The 22110-nt window shown below is 46.4% G+C and overlaps 1 long non-coding RNA gene across 1 annotated transcript in view; it reads right to left on the bottom strand.

Annotated features, from left to right (window-relative positions):
- Positions 1-21020: 21020 nt before the first annotated feature.
- LOC138104230 (uncharacterized) overlaps positions 21021-22110 on the bottom strand; it is a 29348-nt gene continuing 28258 nt past the window's right edge. Inside the window, exon 4 of the long non-coding RNA XR_011147994.1 lies at positions 21021-22110. This is a non-coding gene — a long non-coding RNA (uncharacterized lncRNA).

Here is a 22110-nt window from a genome sequence, read left to right on the forward strand (position 1 = left end):
ACTGCTTTTCCTTGTGGAAAAAAATATGTGTGTGATACTGTTTACCTACACAATGCTGAGGAGATCTGACCACAGCAGCAATGAAAGACCCAGCTTAGCACTTAAGCACACACCAAAATTCATGAAGGTCCTTAATTGTTTTCTGCTGGCTGGATTATTTTTTCAGACCTCTGGATCTCTCTGCCAAATAGAGGGACTCAAACCACACCACTGAGGTGTCCAGAACAGAGACAACAAGGGCACAATCCTGCTATTCCTGTGTATAGAGAAATGGCTGGAAGGGACACAAACCCAGTGGCTGTCATTGTCATGCGAGGCTCTCTCTGGGCACAGCAACATCCCAGCTCTGCATTCTGCACGCGGCTCTCGGGCAGCTGCTTACAACAATGGGACCTCTATTCCTTCTGGCCTAGGCAAGGAAACAGAAGCATGGTGAAAACATAAGCTACTCAGACAAGATTAAATGCAAACCATGTAGTGATGAATCTCACAAGGAGCATTTAGGTTTCTATTCTCAGGTCTGTGCCCTACTGCCTCAAGTAGATGCCTCTCTGGGACTCCAGAGCTCACCTCCACCTCTGTCTCTATTTCTGTTTTCATCGTCCCCAGGACAGACGTGGAAATGCTGGAGTCCTATTTGAGCTCAGCTAGCAGAAATCCCTTTGTAAATCTGTGAGCAGATTTGCAACTGAATGCAAAGACAACATTTCCACCACTACTATCATAAAAAAGTCTCCAGGACAGACCCCGGTGCAGATCACAGAGCTCTGCCAGTTCACACCATCCAACTGTCAGTGCTTTCTTCTACATGAGAAGACAAAGATATTTTCACAAATAATCAGAGGGGCAGGAGGAAAAATTCCCACCAAGGTAGAAATTTTCAGAGTATTTCATATTCCAGCTTTTGTGCAGAAACAATTAACAAGCAAATATCTGTTGTATGCCTGATCCTGAAAAATGCTGTCCCAAATCAGCACAGCACTGTGATTAACTGAATGGGTTGCACTGCATAGTCTGTCTTGTAACAGTTGGAAGAACAGTCTTTTCCCTTGATAATGCCTGAGTGTCAGGTTCAGAGAGCCGGTGTAGATTTGGTGGCCATGCCTTCTCCCCTGACTGAGATTAGCCACCATCTGGTAGTGCTTCAGAGAAGAACCTTTCCCCATTGTCACTTCCTTTGTCTGATGGTCTGTAACATCTGACCTCTGCTTCACAGGTCGTGGCCTTCACCTCCTTTCTTTCCAACAGGAATAACGACAGCAGGGTTAAGTTTATATGATACCTCTGGTAAGTGCTACTTCTGAGCACTGGGCTTTTGCAGCACTCCTCCTTTCTTTGATGCTAAAGTTTCTGTTTTGACCTCCATGCAACATTAAATCAGTCTGCCCTATCTGCCCCCAATCTGGCTTCTTGGTTTGCAGGGATCTGTACTCCTGTTTCTCTCTTCTGGCTCATGGTCTGTGGAGAGCTTGTAAGGTGTGTGCCAGTTGTCTTTGCAAAGGTAAACATTTTTTTTCTTTTCCCATAATCAGAGCCTTAAAATATTTCTCCCATTCAATTATATAGCTCTTATTCTTGTTCCATGAGTAAAGGTCCACCAACTATCAAAGCAAGAGATAATCTTGCCCCAAAGTGCTTCCTCTCTGATGTCAAACAGGGGACATCTTACATTTTTCTTTATTAAAGGACTGAATTTCATGGCAAGACTCCCATGAGCTACTGTGAGAACAAGATTTCATGTTAAGTGATTTCCTTAAATTCATGGGAGAATGTTCTGGCAAGACAACTCTAAATTCCTGTATGTTGGATCCTGTGCCACAGCACTGACAAGAAGGGAACTGAGGGCTTCAGTGGTAAAAGGACAGACACATCATAGTCTTCCAGTGTCACTCTTCTACTGTGTCACTCTTCTACTCTCTTCCCATTCCCATTTCCTAGACTAAGAGATTCAGGCTGACAAGGAAGTGAATTTAGATTCCATATAAATGACAAACTTATCAGCCTTGGAGACAAACATTTAGCCACACAAGAGAGGTTTAGACATGGAAACAGAAATACAAATGTTTCTTGCATGAACCTGCCAATTCCTGGCTTGGGATGTAAGCTCTCTCTGTAGAATAGCACAGTTTTACTCTCCCTGAGCGTTCAGGCACATGTTTTTGAAGAATTTGGACAAATGCTAGTGCTCTGCTCTCCTGGAAACCAGTTCAGGTCAGATACTTGATTACTTACTGAATGCATGGGCAGGTTGGTGATGCACCTGTAGTATCCTGGGAACCAGACTGTGTGAGTCCCACAGCCAGTCCCTGCCACTGCCTGGGTTCACAAAACAAAAGCAATCTTTGGTTCACAAGCTCTGCAAACACATGGCTTCACAGCATGACCAGCAGCAAGGACGTGATTGCATAGGGGCAGCTGAACAATCTGAAGCCCTAACTCTGGGAAGAGGCAAGGAAGGATAGGTGAGAGCAACCATCCCCATGTCACCCTGGGAACAAGGCACAGGCTCAGCCAGACCTGCCTCTGTCCATGATGGAACAGGGACCCTCAGGCATCCCCTCTGTACCTCTGTGTCTGATTGTTCCCCAGGGCACCTCTTCCCTGGCTCGCCAAGGTGTGGTTTGCTGTCATGTTTTCAGGCAAATGCAGATATTGGTGTGCAGCTCCTGGCTGGGGAAGGATGGAAACTCTTGAGGTACAATTCACCTCAGAGATGCATTTCAGACATAGGGCCAGACAGTGCCATCACTGTGATCAGGGGCTGCTTCGAGTGCAGTTTCATTTGTAGGCACTTTTCAGCCTGGTTCCTCTGACAGAGCCATGGAAGTGCCATACAGGCAATTTAAAAAGGGCTTGTCACCACTGCTGTTTATTGACAAAGGCCTGGAGTGACAGCACAAGGGGGAATGGCTTCACACTGACAGAGAGCAGGTTTAGATGGGATATTAGGAAGAAATTCTCCCCATGAGGATGGGGAGGCCCTGGCACAGGTTGCCCAGAGAAGCTGTGGCTGCCCCATCCCTGGCAGTGTCCAAGGCCAGGTTGGATGGGGCTCTGAGCAAGCTGAGATAGTGGAAGGTGTCCCTGCCCATGGCAGGGGGTTGAAATGAGATGATCTTTAAGGTACCTTCCAGATCAAACCATTCTATAATTCTCTTGGAGGATCTTTTGCATCTCATTCCCCACTTTCTCATTAATAGGAGCTGGGCTGGAAAGCTGCTGCTTTGGCTGGGAGGGGTGAATCTCTTACAGGAATTCTTTTATATATTGGAAAATATCTACTAAATAATTACTGAAGCTGCTTTTAAAATTTTTAAAGTCTTAAAATAAAACTCTTTCCAGACATTTAAATGGCCGTGCAATTAAGTTTTAGAGGACAAGAGAAAAGAAAATAACGACTATGGTTCTGTGCTGGGTATTTTGAAAGAAGACCACTAAGCTTCATCCCTGGCAGTGTTCAACGCCAGGCTGGATGGGGCTCTGAGCAACCTGAGATAGTGGAAGGTGTCCCTGCCCACGGCAGCGGGGTTGGAACTGGGTGGTCTTTAAGGACCTTTCCCACCCAGGCCACTCCGGGATCTCAAGGTTTCCCAAACTCTTCCAGCAGGCCTCGGGCGCAGCTGCTGACGGTGCCGGCAGGGGCCGCGCGCGGGCCGCGCTGCCGGAGCTGACCCCGTTCCCCGCATCCCAAAGCGCTGCAGTCGGCGCTGGCACCTGGCTGCTGCTCGAGCAACAGCAAAAAAATCAACAGCCCGTGGCTGAGACTTTTAAAAAGGAGTTTTCTATGTTCTTTTTTACATCAGGTTTTGCTCCTTCTCTTCTTTCACTTACCTGTTGAAGCTTGAGCTGCTGGGATGGATTCTCCTCTGCAACCAGCCTCCACTCGGCAGAAGATGCCAGCATAAAATACCTTGCCTTTCCTGGAGGGATCCTCTCCGGACTAGGAGAACCTCAACTGAAAATGAAGCCCGTGGCTTACGGCTTCTTTAGCCTGATGTCTCAGAGTAATGGCCAACACAGACATGCAGAACTGCTGAAACTGTGTGTAAGTAACACAAGGCTTGCAAAGATTTGCTTGTCATCATTCCTAGGGGATGCCCATTTATGAATAATTATGTACATTGTACTCAAGATGCCTTTTTTTTTTTTTTTTTTGCCAGACTGGATAATGAGACATTTTCTCTGCACATCTAAGGAAGGTACATGATGTGATTCTTGGACTCAATGGTCCTGATGAGTTCCTTCCAACTCAGCATATTCTGTGATTCTAAGAACCTGCAAAACCTAGGGGAAGATATTCCACGGCATCTCTCTTTGGATTTGCCATTGACTGTAGCATTCAGAAGTTAACCACACAGCTAATAAAAGAATGTGCAGTAATTCATTTTTAATGATCGTTTCCTGGGTGTGGCAAGTGGTTTTGTCGCTTTAAATTCTTATGCAAATAAAATCAGGCTAATCTTCTTAAATAGGTAGCTGTAGCTGTGTCAGCCTATTCCGAGCTGGCAGGAGAGCTGCATAATACTTGGAATTCTCTAAATTGTTCATGTCAGTGGGATATCAACTATCAGCACAATAATAATGATAATAGGCATGTGTTTGCTTGCAAAGACGTTATTGCATAATTAAGGGCCTCATTAAGGATTTTTCAGTACCTCAGAAGAATGCCCCTAACTTTCTGGTTGTTTTCATCCTATTAATACCAACATCACACAAGCCACTCCCCAAGCGACTTCTTGTTTTAATCACTGGTTAGCTGGGAAATTCAGATGCAGCAACATACCTGGAATGAATTAACAGTGCAATTATGACCAAAGTGCTTTCATTAACAGGGAAGAATGCCTGCTTGTGAGACTGCCATCCCTTCGAAGTGATGCTCTCTCATTCTGGCTTTCTTGGATCGTGCAACCATGCCCCTAATATGATTCCAGTCATCCCACATAAGTGGCATGGGAACAGTACTTGCTAAATGTAAACCTTCTAGTATTTTCAATTCCACTAAAAAAAGTGAATAGTTCCAACACTTCCCCCCCCTCTGTCTCCTCCCCCCCCCCTAGGAACACAGGAAACCAAATGACAGTGCTGTGCCACCCAGGAAAGGTCACCCACATCCACAAATCCAGGGCATCGCAACCATAAGCATCCTGCAGGCTGACAAGTTCCAGGGAGCATCCATATCCCAGTCCTCATCATAAGGTGCTCCATCACCCAAAACAATCTGAAAACCTGCTGCAGCACAGAGAAAGAACCAAGAGAGAGGAACAGCACAGCCAGATTTCCAAATTGCACACTTACAAGGATTCTGTTAGGTGGAGATGCCCGGACCACAGGGCAATCTGAAGGATGCTGAGAGCTCGGAGGATGCCTTGTGCTGGAGTCTCTGCACAGGGCCACAAAGTGGCAGCAATCACTATCAGAGGCAGGCCTGAGACCTGCAGGTTTGGACCTACAATTCCACCTGTGGACCTAAAGCCTGGGTCATTAGCATTTCTTAAGATGGCAGTAGATAATCTAGGAAGCCAACCACAATCCACACTGGGGAAGGGAAACAAAAACAGCACAATCGTCCCTGCCAATATGACCTGGGGCAAAATTCCTTCCTGACCCTAGATCTGGCGATTGGTTTAACCCAAGTATGTGAGCCACACCTGCCCACAGGTACTTGAGAAATTTTCCAATACCACTACAAGCATAAGCATGCTTGTCCAGCCTCCTTTTTTTTCAGCCAGGGCAGCACCGGTACTTCAAAAGTGAAATTAAACTTTACTATGTGGGTGATAAATCATAGGAGTTGTGAAGACTGTTTCTTCCTAGTCCTCAGGCAGCCAGCAGAGCATGAAGCCTGTGACAGGCACTAGATAAATACAGTACAGAAAATGGCATCTGAGTCACCTTCAAACTCCTTTTGCTTGTCCTCATTACAGCATTAAGAATAACAACACATAAACCCCAGCACCAACTTCAGCTTTGTAGGAGAAAGCAACTCCAATGGCACAAAATCCTCAAAAGAGTCTAGCACAAATACTGGTAAAAAAACTTCAACCACACAAATATTCTGGTAATAAATTTTCAACCATCCTTTCTCAGGTAGCTGCCTTAAGGACTTCTTAACTGCTGTAATGAGCTTTACTGCCTCAGACACATTAGGCACAGCTTTTCTGTCCACTCATATGCAGTGCAAACAGCAGCATTGTGTTCACTCCATATTCCAGCACGAGTGTGTGAAAAAGCAGCATAATCACAGGCAGCTGAAGTTCCTCCCATCCAGTCAGTTCCTCACTCATGTCATCAGGATCCAACAGACAGATCCTTCCACAGAGAGCACAGACCTGGGGTATCTCTACTTCAGTGATTTTCTGCTCCACCAGCATCTCTGAACTGATTGCAGATAGGGCCAGATTCTCTTCCCTTTGAAGTGAAGAGCAAAACTGCTTTTGTCTTTTGCTTCTGAACAGGCTCAGTCCCCATGAAGTCTGTGGGATGGAGGCTCCTAAAAGCCCGAGTGATGTGTGAAATTTGTACATCAGTTCCAAGGTCAGGGGGCTGCTTTTGAAAGTTTGTGTGCTCTGCTCCTCAGTTAAGGCTCTGTGACTGTTGGCAGTTCAGGGGACAGACAAAGCGTAGCTCATTTACACCTTTGTTCCTTGTCCTTCTCGCCCTGAACTTGACAAAGACTCATCACCACCATAACCGTGTAGTAATTACTACAGGTGTTGTACCACCAGCTCTCAACTTGCAACACAGCCATTACTGTAAATGATAACAACAACAACCCTATATCTGAAGGTTGTGCATAAATATCAGCCTACCTGTGCTTTTACCACTCCTGCTGTGGAATGGAAGGCAGCTCCCTTTTTCCTCTGAAATTAGAATGGCTCCATGGATTTTAGCATAAAACAGTGCAAAGCAGACAAGACAATCACAGCACTTTGTGAAAATTGGAAGGTCTGTGTTCTGCATTTTAACTCTGTCAAGCTGTATTAAAAAGAAAAGAAAATTGGCTGCACCTTTGTTTTTAAACTCTTATTCTGACAGCCTAAGATAAGGTCAGGGCTAGGAGTAGGAGCAAGGCTAGGGAAAGAATTATGCTTAAGGATAAACACACCCAAAACTTCGGAAGTGAGGCAAAATGAGCATGTGGCTGTTCTCCTTAGGTTATCCTGAATCCTGGTAATCCTGAATACACAAAAGACGCCAGGTGGCCAGCAAATAGAAATTAGATTATGTTATTTATGAAGCCATAATTTTCACATATCTTACAAATCTGGTTGTGTGTTATAGCAGCAGGTAGGAAAATAATAACGTGCTCAGTGCAAGGTGGGCTGGGGAGCAGCTTCACCCTGATTGTTACAAGCAAGGAGTGAGGTGTTTGGACTCAGTTCCACCCTGGACATGGCCTTGCTGCAGGAACTCCATCAAGTCCCTCATCCAGGTTTCTGCTTCCCCCTCACCTTTGGTCTGGTGTTATTTAGTCTGAAAGCCTGGGAACAGGCACTTTTTTCAACACGTGTTTTCTTCAGTGCCTGGCATGATGGAGTCTGATTTCACAAGGAGACTTTCCATCCTACAGAAAAGAGACAAAAGATGCACTAAAAGAACATAGTTTACGCAGTGATTATCTCTAACACTGTGGTCCAGCAGTAGAAATATGTGGGCAAACTCATCTGCTAGGCAGGAAAGGGGACAGACCCTGCCCCATCTAGGAAAATATTAAATCCCCCACCCTCCCTTTTTCCATTCCCTATTTCCATGGCTTGGACAATCAGCATGTGTCACTTCCTCACTTTTAGATACATGGCTGTACCAGTTCAGCAAGCCTGGTTTTGTACCTGTTTCCCTTGGATTAATTTAGAGGTAAAACATTACAAGATGTCAGAATCCTCCTACTCCTCAACCTCACCAGGGAAGAGTTTTTCACCCAGAATACCTAGGACTGCAACATGCATCCCTATGGCTTTGTCTTCAGGCCAGTCTCAGCAGAAATCCTGGAAGCTCAGGAATGGTTTCTTCATGCAGTGTCAGTGGGCCTGCATGAAAAATAAAGGCCAGATGCCTCTGTAAGAAGCTACCACCAGATATTCCCAAAGGAACACTGCTCTGAAGTGACATTTCATACTCTTACAGGGCACTTCAAGTGTCTGTGTCTAGTGGTATTGTGGAGATTTTCCTGACAACAATAGGGAAAGAGCAAAAGGATTTTTAAAGCCCTTTCAGTAGCTAAATCTGTCTGGAGTTTCTTAGGAGACAACTGGTTTTCCCATGTCAAAACTTGCCTTGGGTACATTTCTAAGGTCTACCATAACAGAGGAAAGCACAGATAGGGGTCATCATTTCTCCATCCTGTAACCTCAGCAACAACACCAGCATAAGATAGACTCAGCAACAAGGTCTACAGATCTGATTTGGAGCTGACAAGGCTACTCTGTTGAAGGCAGTGGAGTTATTTCCATGTAAGTGAGAGGAGAAACCAGGCAGTGTTTTGTCCTGTGGAGCTGAGGCACCACGACCAACACCGTTGTCTCCTGCGTTTTCTGCAGGACCACAGGTGACATTGCAGTGGCAACAGCTGAAACTGAACCCAAATACTTAGATTTGACAGTAGAATAAAAGATGTCTCAAAGAAGGCTCCAGCAACTCAGTCTTTCAGGCACTGGAGGAGTAACAAGCCATCGAGGCAGTGCTTTAACATACTGAGATGTTTCTGAGATAATGCCTTCTGAGAAGGAGATCAAATGAGAATCTGTTTTGCATGGCTGTGTTTTGAACCACTGCCTCTAAAATTGTGCAGCTCTTTCTTCTTTGTTTTTGCTCCAGATTGTACCAAGAGTGTCTCGCATCGCATCGGGTGCTTCTTAGGAGCCCTTTCAATAGGAGCAGGATAATTGAGGCATCAAATTGCATCCTGTGGGAGTTCTAGGATTAGGCCACAGAGCAGGTCATGTTATATGTTCGAAAGGACAAAGAGCATTTTATGTTTTGTCTGTTCACTTAGCTATGAAATGGTGAATTTTGGCTTGAAATACCTATCATTTGCCTTAATCTTGTTCTCCTAGACTGCCACACCCCAAGTGGTTTTTGCTAGGATGGTATATTATACTCATCATCTCCTGATGCAACAAATTGAATCACAGAGTGGTTTAGGTTGGAAGGGAGCTTAAAAGATCATCTCTTTCCAACACCCTGCCATGAGCCTTCCACTAGACCAGGTTGCTCAGACCCCCATCTAACCTGGCCTTGGACACTGCCAGCTTGTGTGGGAGCATGAATGTGGCATGAGGGACTAAACATCAAGGATTCAGTATCTGGCCTTTTCAAACACTAGGCCTGAATACTCAGTGGGTTGGCTCTGGACTTCACTCTTTCCTTTGCACACAGTTCAAAGCAGGAAAACCACGATCCCTTTGGACCACTAAAGGACTGCCCTGGAGAATTTATCTTTTCCTCTTGTGCAGCAAGTTAAGCTTCTGCCTTTTACCCTGCCAAACCAGAGGCTGGTGGATAGTTATGGTAATTTTTGTGGCTGGTGAATTATCCTGTGGAAGAATTCTTGTACTGTTGCTATTATTTATTATTTGCTGAGTGTTGGCAACATGTTTCCATGCTGAAAAAGAGACTTTATGCAGAGAAACTTCTTTATCTGTATGTGCACATGTACATGAATGTGCCCTCACTTCTGCCCTTTGATCCCTCTGGACTTGGGAGCCACAGCCGAAAGCTCTAGGGCAGCTCCCTTTAAACTCAAGCTGGAATCCAATATGAGCATGAAAAATACAAGCTGCACATTAGTCTCTATTGTTTATTTTGATATTGAGGAACATTTATCTTAGCCTTTCCCTAAACATCCTCAGCAGTCTTCTGCTGAAGTGGGAAGAGCAGCACAAGGAATACCGCAAATACCAAGGTAATGTTATCTGTTTTTTCTACAGCAAACTTGGCGGATTTTGAAAGGATACCCACTGTGGCAAATTCAAGGCTTCAATAAAACCTTTTGATAATGAAAATAAGGAATGTCAGATATCAATAATGAGGCCAGATTCTGTGTTTTGTTGTGGCCTTTTTAGGCAGAAAACGATCCATTCAGCTTTGCAGTAATGGAGTGTGAGAGAGAAAATCAGGGATGTACCCTCCCCTATAGCACTTGGACCAAGGGACTCGCCAGGGAGATACGGAGATGTGCTGGGAACACATAGCTCCAGCGGGTAAAACAGTATGGAAGGCTGGGTCAAACTGTCTAGGGAGGCATCAGTAAGTGTTCAAGGACAGGTTGGATGGGGCTTTGAGCAACCTGGGACAGTGGAAGGTGTCCCTGCCCATGGCAGGGGGTTGGAATGAGATGATCTTTAAGGCTCCTTGCAACCCAAATCATTCTATGATTCATGAGTAATATTTTCTTTTTGCATCTCTTTGAATCTCAACTGACGCAGTAATTTCCAACTGAACCATACCTGGACATTGGGCTGTATGGAGAATCTGGCCATTGAACTGCTAATTAAACATTTCAGAAAACTTTTAACTTTGTTCATTCTGCCATTTACTGTCATGATAGGGCTGCTTGTGAACACTTGCTCCCTCCTCCTCTTTGGGCAAACAGATGCATATGCAGCACATTTATCAAAAGAGAGACAATTTAGGCCAGAAGACTGAGGAAAATATGATGATGATGATGAGACATATTTGCCTGCTGAGTAGCATCAGTGTTTAAAGAAGATGCTGTATTTGAAGCACTGAGGACTTTAACATTTAAAACCCTAGATCCCACACGTGAATGGTCACACCATATGCCCTAGCAAATTTTTCTCTCCCTGAATGTGCAATGTAGACAGCTCTGAGGAAGAAACCTCTCTCTCTGTTCCCTTTTGTAGGAGGACTTTGTATCCACGCTGGAAGTTGGCTCTGTTTGTGTTGGCCGGAGATAAAGCAGTCCCTTTGCATCCATCGGTGTGTTTGTTTTCACCTCTACCTATGCACGGGTACCACAGCGAATGTTTCTAAACAGCAGATTAATGAGAAAGCACGAGGCACAGCTGCAGCCAGACTGTGGTTTCTTCTCTCTCTCTTTGAGGCAGAGAGCATTTGTAACCACTTTCCTGTCTTCACAGAGCTGCTGATGATCGCATCTTCTTGGAATTTGCTGCTTGTGCTGGCGCACAGCGACAGCAGAACCACGGCGGCCGCCGGGGGCTCGCTGATTGTCTCTCTTCTCCTGGGGCTTGCCGGGGTCACTCCAGTTCCTGCGTCCAGGGAAGGGGAGCCCGGAGCGAGGGGTGTGTGATCTGGCTCCAACTAAACTCACGGAGGAGAGCAAAGTCGGGGTGGAAGGAAATGGAAGTGAAGGGGGACTAACTCCGTTGGAGGAAGTGAAACCCCACAAGGTGCTGAAACCCGCAGAGGCAGCTGATGGGTGACAGGGCGGGTGTGGGACATTTGGTCGTTACCGCTCCACATCAAAGCTCCTGAGGAAAAAACACCGCATCCTGTGAAAACGGGAGGGCAATTCACCAGAGCGACAGTGCCTCTCCTACGGAGAGCCGGCACTTCTAACAAAAGGCAACTGATCAGGGCAGGGGGGCCTGAATGCAGCTTAGGGAAGATGTCTTGGCATTGAACTTCTGATGAAATCTTTGTGTGGCCTCAGAGGCCCATGGCTTCCTGACCTCTCCCTGAGCAGGGGTTGGTCGTGGGCTCCGACAGAAGCAGCAGCAGCAGAACACTCGTGTAAAGTTTGCCTCTTGCCATCAGCACACCGGGTCGGGTCTCAGCTGGGATGATTCCTAACCCCACTGGTGGGAGAGCTTTCCCAGTTCTCTCCAGGTGAGGATTTGGCTCATGTCCTGTGGTACTCATTCAGTAATAGCCAGTATTTGGAAAAGAATACCCTGAGGAGTTTCCCCTTTTCTGATGAAATCTCTCTGCCTCTAATCTGTCTATCTGTCGCTAATCTTGCCTGCCAGGATGTATCTCTCTATCATGCCGTTTAAAGCTGGAAGCTGGTCATCCTTTTTTATTATTTTTTTCCTTTTTCCTCCCCTCCCTCCCCAATTGAGTTATATCCAGTCAGGAACACATGTGCTTGCACTAGTGCTGCTCCCTGTTGGGAAGCTGCTGGGGTAGGCGGGGGTGCAGGCTGTTGATACCCAGAGAAGAAATGAGAAGGTTAGACCCTGTGGACCACCTTTTGCAGCTCCTTCTGCCCGGGCTGCCTGTGTGACCTCCTCGTGGGCTCTGCCGTGACTTGTGCAACCCACGGCCTCTGAAGAGCAGCAGCTTGAGGGAGGGAAGTGACTGCTCAGTTTTGCCCAGGCCTGCTCAGCCTTTAAAGTATGTTTTGCTTGTTTGCAGCCTCTTTAAGCATATGCAGCAGGGTGGGTGCCAGCCTCCTCGTGCTGATCCATCAGCTGTTTTGGCCTGATGCTTCCAGGGAAGGAGTACTGGAAATTATGTGGATCTCCCTGTCTCTCTGGCTGAAAACATCCCCTCCCCCGTGCCAGCATCCTTGCTTGAAAAGCTGTGTGGGTGTCAGATCTGGGACCCAATCCATTGACAGATAAACCTGGGATAGTAAATGATTTGTTTTCAGCCAGGTTAGCTCCCCCATTCAGCTGACTCTGTCACAGCCTGAGATCTCACAGAGCTACAGCACGGTGGGCGCAAGCAGCCAGAGCAAAGGAAGGAAGGAAGGAGAGTGCCATCACTTTTAATGGCTTCCCATCTAAAAATCATTTTATCTTGGCTGAGAAAACCACATCCTTGCTATTGCCTTCATTCTGAATATCCTGAGTCCTGAATCCTGCTCCCACTTTTCATGCAGTTCCATCTGTCCTCTCCCATCCAGCTGTGCTAAACACATCACTCTCCCTCAGCTCTGGATCTTCTGCCTCCTCACCTCAGACCTTCTGATGTGCGGTTCTCAGCCTTTCCCCAGTGAATTGCTCCCTGATGGTTGATTATCACCATGGCTGACACAGTTAATTGAAGCTGCACTGGCCAAGTCTTCTACCAAAAACATCCCCATGCTCTTAGAACAAGAGAATACTTGGTCCTACTGCACCAAGCAGGAGGACAGTATGAGTAATTAATGCCAAGAAACGAAACAGAAGGTTCCAACTGAAAAAACCCACCCAAACCCCAGGATATTGGGCTGAACACAGATCTGCTGCAAAAATAGTGTGTGTGTTTCCATCAATATCCAGGGATGATATATATTGCTGAGAAGGGCAATGGGGAAATCGAGATGTAGCCCTAAACAGAACATGGGAACTCCCTCCTGGAGGAAAATGGGAGGCAAAACTGGGGGAAAAATTATTCTCATGCTTCAAGAATTTTTTCTGGATTCCTTGGGATGTGTCAGGCTCACAGCATGCCAGCAGCTGGAAAGTGCACACTGTGAATGCTCTCCTTTGCCATAACCTCCCACTGCTAATCGGACAAATAAAGGACCTTCACTTCATCTGACTTACTCAGTAGTCCTATTGGAATATCCCTCTTGAATTGTAAAGTCACTGCCCAAAGGGCTCTCAGCCTGGGGAAAAAGGTGTTGTCCACTAGATCAAAACACTGGGATCTCTTTCAGACAAGTACCTTTAGGTGTTGAGAACAGGAATAACTGAAGAAGGCATTCACTGCTGTTCCTCTGTATTCCATTTCAGCCTTAATTCAGAATGATGGAAATGTGTCTGCCTGACTTAGGGGCAGATCCCAAGTCTGGATACTCACCGAAGATCCTCAGATTGGCTGCCTGCTGGCACTGGAAAACTCGTGATTTTTGTTAGCACCCGTGATCTCTAACACAAGCAGCAAAAGCAAATTGAAAAAAAAAAACACAACCAAAACCACATTTAGTTTGAGAACGAAACAGATAAATAAAGAGCAGATTACATGTAAAAAAAATGTGCCAGGTCGAAATATCAGACAGATCTATGTCCTTTGCACATCAAAGGCTGCAATACCCTGAAAGGCAACAGTCACCCCAATTCTATTTAAGCTTGGTAGTGAGGAGAGGAATTCAGGTGTGACTTATGCAGGTGAGTTAAACCACAAACCAAGAGCTGTTCCACACTTGGAGTAAAGTGATTAGTAAAAACCCAAGCGCTGGAGGAGAGGCACACAGGATCCACAGGGGTTTCACAGGTGGCTGCTGGTTCTTTCTGAAGTCCACGATCACTTGGAGCAGTGACAAGAGGATGGGAGCACTGAGGAGCTTCCTGATTGCATTCTTGAATCCTCCTAAAAAGTCTTGCTCTAATCTATAACCAGAGCACAGGAGGTATAGCTAAAGGATGCTAAAGGATGCTCAGGACAGATAAAAGGAGGAATTTCAGTTCAGGAATTTGTAAACAGAGGGCTGAGAAACAGAGTTAAGTATAAAGCCAAATCAGACTGAGGTCCTCCACAACTGCCTGCGAGCAGGAGGCTCACAGGGTCACCACTCTCATTAGGGAGTGCTTGGCACCCTCTGTGTTTGCTCTTGTGTTCCTCCTTCCAGGCACACCTTCCAGTTTAAGGAAGAGAGAGACCACATGCTAACACAGGCTCAATCCCAATGGTCTGTGGCACTCCTGCCAACCCCAGCACCAACACTGCTGAGGAATGACCAGGCAGCAGAACCTGGGGCTGTGGTGTGCCAAAGTGATACTGCTGGGGTGTGTAATGGGCTGCACATGTGTTGTCTGCTTTGTGTGTGTGTGTGTGAGTGGGCATGAGACATGCCTCAGCCTTCATGGTTTTGAATGACTTTTTTCTGCTTTGGCCAGCATGGGAAGGCTGCCTCCCACTGCTCACCACAGCCTCTCCCCCCTCCCTGGCTGCTGCAAACCTTTCAGCTGCATCCATCGAACCCCTGCGAATATTAAAGCTGTTAAATTGATGGGCTGAGTAAATAGGATTAGCTCCTTGTGCCCAAGGGGGGAGGCCGCTGCTTGCACAGACTAATAGGGAGACAGGGGGGAAGGCTGAGGAGGAGAGGGCTGCTTTCAAGCCAACAAGAATATGCTATCTGGGAGGTACACGGATAGCTTCCAATCTGCCCCTGATTGGATTAGACATGCTCCTAAATGTGAAGTGCCTATACAAGTCTGGGGCTTAGCTGGTGCCGGGCTGCTGAGAACCTGCCGAGGTGCTCCCCAAGGATTGCTGCCACCCCAGCAGGCCCTGGAGACGTCTGACTGTCAGGGGGCAGAAAGCCCCTGCTGCTGGGCCCTGTCTCGCCCACCGTCCCAGGCGTCGGATCTTTAACCCGCTCCCGTGAAAGCTGAGATCCTTTGCCTCCATCTGTTCACATGGGATGGCTTTACAATTCCCCTCTAACCTACCAAAGGGAAGCGTGAAGTGATCTCTTGCTGCCTGGTGGAAGGAAATCTCTCCCTCCCGCCATATCCCCCTCCTCTTTTTTCTCTTCCAGATGAAGAATTTGAATGTCTTCATGGTCTGTTTAAAATATAAAGTGAGTTCTTGACACATTTTTTGAAGCCGTGCTTGTCTTGGCATTGATTATTGTCACTAACAGTGATGTGAGCCAAATGCTTTCCTTTTTCCCCAAGCTTTGATAATATTTCCAAGAATTTTGGCTGCTTGTTTGCAAAGTTAGTTCCAGAACCAAAATACTAATAAAGAAGTTTACACCTAGCCTATTATGTAGGATAGCAGGGAATGGCAGTGGCTTAGTTAGACCTTTCTTGGGTTTATAGAAGAATAGCTCCAAATATTTTTAATTGGAACAGAAAAAATCTGAGCAAAAATATTGTAGTTGCTGAACAGAGGAAAAGTGTACAACTGTGATAATTGGGGTTTATTCCATGGATATTGTCCTTTACTTATTTTCTAGTCACAGGGAAAATATTGGTGAGGACAATCTTTGTTTAACACCTATTTTGACAGTAGTTAGGCAGCACCGATGTCCATGCACTCACTCTAAGTTAAACACTGTCCTTGTTTTTGAAACAGATGCTTGCCCTGATATTCTATAGAGGTAAAAGTTACACATTTTATTTTCTTTTTTCCTTATTTTTGTTTATTCTGGCTGGAGATAACAGTAACTCACCCGTGAGGTCTAAGCTGCAACAATAATGTAGATTAATAGAAATAGCTGAGAAAAATACAGGAAGGACCATGAGCTCTGTAGCCTGATGCAAAAACTATTCCTGTTTTAGCCAGAGAGATAAAAAGGAACAAGGAAGTGGTTTCACCTCAAGAAGTGAGTTGTGGAGCCAGAATTCTGGTCCTGGTGCTGGTACTGACTCCTAACCTGCTGCTCTTGGTACTTATCCTGGTAAAGGCAGGTAAAAGTGTGAGGCAGGAATAGAGCAATGGGAACACCCAGAATGGAACTGCAGCATTTATCTCTGCAGGAAAGGTCTAGGTCCTTATCATCACCCAAAAGCTGACTGAGAAATACGTCTAGACTTCAGGGGGACATTTGTGTCAGAATAATACCCAGCTATGAATACAGCTGTGATACATCACATAGATGCTCTCAGTAAATGATGTCATAAATAGAATGCAAGAACATCCATCGGTGTTAGACACCCCGTTTCCCCCCAGCCCAGCCCACATGAACACCTGAGAACCTTAATTATCTCCCTATTAATTTAGGAGCTGTGGTGACAACATGTTTGGTTGTGTTTCCCATTAGGCTTGGGGGTATCTTGAGTGGGCCTGATTGCATTATCTTGTGTTGGAAATTGAATTGCTGTGTCCAGTGCCCTTGAACTACTGTGTAAATTAAAATTTCTGTCTAGCAGGCAATGGCATCCTTCACCTTCCCCTGGAATAACTGGATATTAACACACACTCTTCATAGGAGATGAAATTCCCCTTCTTTCCCATATTTGTATTAGGTTTAATTTTAACTGATAAGTTAATACAAGTGAATGCAGAAAATTGATGCTTTCTGTAAAATGTGTGGTCCTCAGCCCTCCCCAGCCAGCATCAGTCTTGGCCATCCTTCCCTATCTGTGTCACTCCCCTCAGTCCCACCCCCTGCAAAAGATACATCACTCTACAGCAGGCAGAGGTGCATGCCTGCACAACAGGATGTTTGCTTACCCAAATTCCTCCCTGTGTTCCTGACACCATCAAGGCTCCCTGCTTCTTTCTGGACACTGAAACCACTGAATGCTCTGCTAGTTCCAAATCAACTTTCTGACTCCACCCAGCTTCTTCTGTCTTAGCAGAATTCCCATTTCTTTGCTTGAATAGCACCAAAAGGACCTTGAAGTTCCCCTGAGTTGACTCGTTTTTCTTCCTTTTCTGGCCTCATTAAAGCTGTTCTTGATTTTATCACTTCTTCCTGCAGTCCTGCACTTGAATGTTGTGTAATTATATCAGATAACCTATTCAAACAAAGGAAGGGGAAATTAGAGATGGAAAGGCTTCTTTAGATAGAGGAGACAAGCCCCACTCCCTTGGGAAGAGGGCAGGAAAGGACCATGCACTCCTCACTCACCCAAATGACATGGGGATCATGCCTCCCTTGAGATCCAGCTACACTTTCAGACCTCACTGCTAGGAAGAATTCCCTGATCCTTTACTTAACAGTTCTACTGCTTATTTCCTTGGCCCACACCTAGTTTTGCCCTTCACCACTCAAAATAATTTCTAAAGGTTCATTTTTCACATTTTGTTGTTAAGAAAAGTAACACCAAGTAGGGTTAAATGACTGCTGGATACCCACAGTACTTAAGACAGATAGGGATCTCTTGGACACTTAAATTTGCCCATTGAAATCCCAGAAAACACGTCCTAAAATTCATTCCCAAAACTCACCAAGTACCACCTTAATTAAACATCTGAATTAGCCTTTCTGCCCCCATGTCTTTAGTGTGGCTGAGCCCCAAACTGTAGCTCATATGCAGCTGATATAAGGCTTGTGCTGTGCACAAAAGTCACTGGCTTCCTGAGCTGGGTCTCAGGCTTCCTGCCATTCATTTTGGGAGGTTTAGGATTCAAGCAGCCATGTCTGCTCTTTGCTCAACCACACTGAGGTTGAGCAGTGTGACCTCGGGACATGGCACTGCTCTCCACCAGGTGGCTGAAAGGTCCAGCACAGCCTGGCCAAGTCCCCCCCTGGTTGTTGAGTCACTCTTGGCTGGCTCTGTGGATCCCTGCCAGGGCCACCTGAACTGCTCCTGCTCTCCTGGCCAGGCACTGCTGCCTCCTGCTCCTCAGCCTTCACATTCCACACTGCTGCAAGCACGTGAACAATGCACGGCATCCCTCGGGTTGTTCCCACCCGGCCTCCCTGCTTTTACTGGAAATGAAAGCCTTTGCTGGAGGAGGAAATCCTTGGAGATCCAAGTACAGGTTCCCTCGACTGGCTGCTGTTAAGAATAAAAGATCTGAGAACTATTTCCATTCCCAGTTGCGCAACACAAATCAAGCCACTTAACCTTTCCATGCCTTATTTTCCCTCTGGATGAATTGAGACGTAGTATGCCACATTTTTTGGGGAATGCTGCAGTGTAATACCAGGGGAGGCCTTCAGATGCCTCTGAAGGCTGCAACTGACCCATACATAAGCTGGCTGCCATCCTATGGGCTATGAAAGACTCACATGAGGGATGGAGCAGCTCTGCTGTGAGGAAAGGCTGGAGGATTGGGATTGTTCAGCGTGGAGAGGAGAAGACTTTGGTGACTTTATTGTGGTCGTCAGTACCAGAAAGGAGCCCACAGGAAAGATAGAGAGAGACTCTTGACAAGGGCCTGGAGTGACAGGGCAAGGGGGAATGGCTTCATTCAAAGTAGGTTTAATTTAGATATAAAGAAGAAATTGTTCCCTGTGAGGGTGATGAGGCCCTGGCACAGGTTGCCCAGAGAAGCTGTGGCTGCTCCATCCCTGGAAGTGTCCATGGCCAGGTTGGATGGGGCTCTGAGCAAGCTGGAATAGTAGGAGGTGTCCCTGCCCATGGCAGGGAGTTGGAACTGGACAATCTTTAAGGTTACTTCCAACTCAAATCATTCTATGATTCTATGACTGTGTCTATTTTGCCCTTATCACCCTGGAGTCTCTCAGCATTGAATGCTTTCCAAATTCCACCCTCCTGCTGAGTAGTTTGATTTCTGAGTATTTTCTCCCAGATGTTTGAGAATCTTATTTTTGCTGAACAGTATTTCCAGCTCCCTCTGTACTGTCTGTCCATCCCCACCACTGTGCAGTTGTATAATATGCCAACATTTTGATCTTCTTACTCATGTCAGCTAGCAATTACTTGCAGGAGTTTCAGCAGCTCAATCTGTCTCTCCATTTCCATTCTGTACTGTAAGAGCCTTGTAGTACTGTTTATCCTCCCCCCCCCACCTCTTTATAGATACAGATAAAACTGATTTTAACAACAGTCCAACTCTGACCTCTATCAGACTCCTGTACACTCTCAGACCTACCCCTTGCACAGCAACTTTCAGTCCCCTCTACATATCTGGCTCCCCAGCTAGGCTGAATTTAGCTTTCACATTTCATTTCAAGGCTCTGCCTCTCCTGCATCTTTGTTCATTAATTAAGTGAACAGGCTTGGACAGGTTTATCTAAAAGGCTGAGGCTTTGAAATTTGTCCTTCTATTATGAGTTTTGCATGATTTTAAAGCTCACAGGTGAGGATTTCTTTGGGATTTGTCAAGGAGAAATAGGCCCACACAGCGTTTCCTATAGCTAGCCAAAATGCAGAGGGACTGGTTTTATGGGTACATATTCTCATTGCAAGAGGCAGTAAGACAGAGGGAGTGTTCACAGAATCACAGAATCATTTAGGCTGGAAAAGATCTCCCAAGATCATCGAGTCCAACCTGTGACCAATCACCACCATGTCAACCAGACCAGAGCACTGAGTCTTGAATGCCTCCAGGGATGGTGACTCCACCACCCACTGGGCAGCCTGTTCCAATGCTCAGAAACCCTTTCAGTGAAGAAAATATCCAGCCTGAATCTCCCCTGGCACAGCTTGAAACCATTTCCCCTTGTCCTGTCCCTTGCTCCCTAGGAGCAGAGCCCGACCCACCCTTGGCTGCACCCTCCTGTCAGGAAGCTGTGGAGAGCAAGCTGGTCCCCCCTGGGCCTCCTTTCTCCAGGCTGAACCCCCCCAGCTCATGTTCAAGCAGCTGTTGTTGAGAACCCCCAGGTCCTTTTCATCTGAGACAGAGTTCTAGGATGGGTATCCATGGGATGGATAAGTTTGCAGTGCAACTGCACCTCCCCAGCAAATACACACATCCACGCTTGCTTCACTCCGTGACGAAGAAGCAAAACTGCATTGCCATCCCAGAGGATGCTCTGGGATAACAGCAGGACACAGCTGATTGCAGCCGGGTGTGATGGAAGCTCAAGCTCAGCCCTTTCGATAAGGTCTTCCATCCCTGCAGGAGTTGTTCGTCCGCTGCTCTGCCCCTGGACTGGAAGCACACAAAGCAGTGTCCGGCTGGCTGAGGCTGTGGCAGAACTCAGGGAGCAGGGACGGTGCCGGTTCCCGTCGTTCGTGCGGACGCTGCGGGAGGCAGTGCCCGGCGGGACGGTACCCAGCAGAGGGCAGCGGTGCCCGCGCTACCGCAGCCGCCCTACCCGTGCCTTTCCCCCACACTAACCCCCCCCAAAAAACACCCTGCATTGCCTCTAGGCTGGCAAACAGCCCACACGTGTAAACCTGCTCTCCTTCCCTTTGCAGCTGTAATCTCGACCACCCAAGCATCGACATCTGCCAGCGCTTGCTGACCACCAGCTGGGGTCATGGCTCATGGCTGTACAATCACAACATCACGGAATGGCCTGGTTTAGAAGGGACCTTAGAGATCATCTCATTCCAATCCCCTGCCGTGGGCAGGGACACCTTCTGCTAGACCAAGTTGCTCAGAGTCCCATCCAACCTGGCTTAAGTCCTCCTGTCACTTGAACAGCCAAGTGTAAGAAAGCTCTAGGATGGAGGAAGATACAGTGGGAGTACTTCTAAATGCTATCCCCCCGTTCTGGGAAAATTTGTTTTCTCAGGGAAAAAAATAAAACTGTGACCTAGTGGTTAATTTACATGCAGAGGAGTCAGGAGTCAATTTTTATGTGGTTTGAACCGGTTCATTCATATCTAATTAAAACAGTAAGGGGAGGACGGCTCATTTTATGCTCAGTTAATCAAAAGACTGCAAAAGCTACTTCTTTTCCTCTGGGGATATTGATAACTGTGGGATTCAGCCCTGTTGAATTAGGTTGGTTAAACTGTTCCTCTCCAAAATCCCTGAAGCTTAAATCCACTTGAAGTCTTATTCCAACCCTGAAATACATCTGATGCCAGCCCTCAAACCCATCTATATTTTGGCATGTTATAGATGACTGTCCCTGCCTGGGTTAGAAGGGACCTTATAGATCATCCAGTTCCCACCCCGCTACCATGAGCAGGGACACCTCCCATTATCCCAGGTTGCTGCAAGCCCCATCCAGCCTGGCCTTGGACACTGCCAGGGATGGGGCAGCCACAGCTTCTCTGGGCAACCTGTGCCAGGGTCTCCCCACCCTCACAGGGAACAATTTTTTCCTAATATCTAATCTAAACCCACTCTCTGTCAGTTTGAAATAGACATATCAATACATATCAATATTGGGATATTCAGAACTTGGCTAGAGAAGACTCTGAAAAAAATTTTTGAGACAGAAATTAGCTCATCTCTAAGTGGGGATTTGGACTTCACAGATGTCTGTGAACCTCAGTTATTCTGTCACTTTCTGAATTTATGGCTCAGACCCTACTATTCAGGTGTATGCTAGATATTCCATGCAGGAAGGAGGTGGTGAGAAGCACCTTCAGCCCTTCCCACTCTTTCTGCCCAGTCTCCTCGGGCTCACAGTGCAGCCAAGTAAGCACTGAAATCCACTTCCCTGTTAAACAGCTCTGCCTTTTGTGATCCTCTTCCAGGACAGGGAACTCAAGGTGCTCCTTCATAAAATACTGACATGTTGCTACTGTTATTCTCCTAGGGCTGGACTTGATGATCCTTGTGAGTCCCTTCCAACTGAGGATATTCTATGTTTCTATGATTCTAGTTGGATGGGAACCATATGTCATGTTGTAAATGAGGATCTTGGAGTGCTTCTACAAATCTTCAAGAATGAGTTGTCTTGCCAGACAGGCCAGCAGCAATTTC

This window comes from Aphelocoma coerulescens, chromosome 1A (assembly GCF_041296385.1).
Source record: "Aphelocoma coerulescens isolate FSJ_1873_10779 chromosome 1A, UR_Acoe_1.0, whole genome shotgun sequence".
NCBI lineage: Eukaryota > Metazoa > Chordata > Aves > Passeriformes > Corvidae > Aphelocoma > Aphelocoma coerulescens.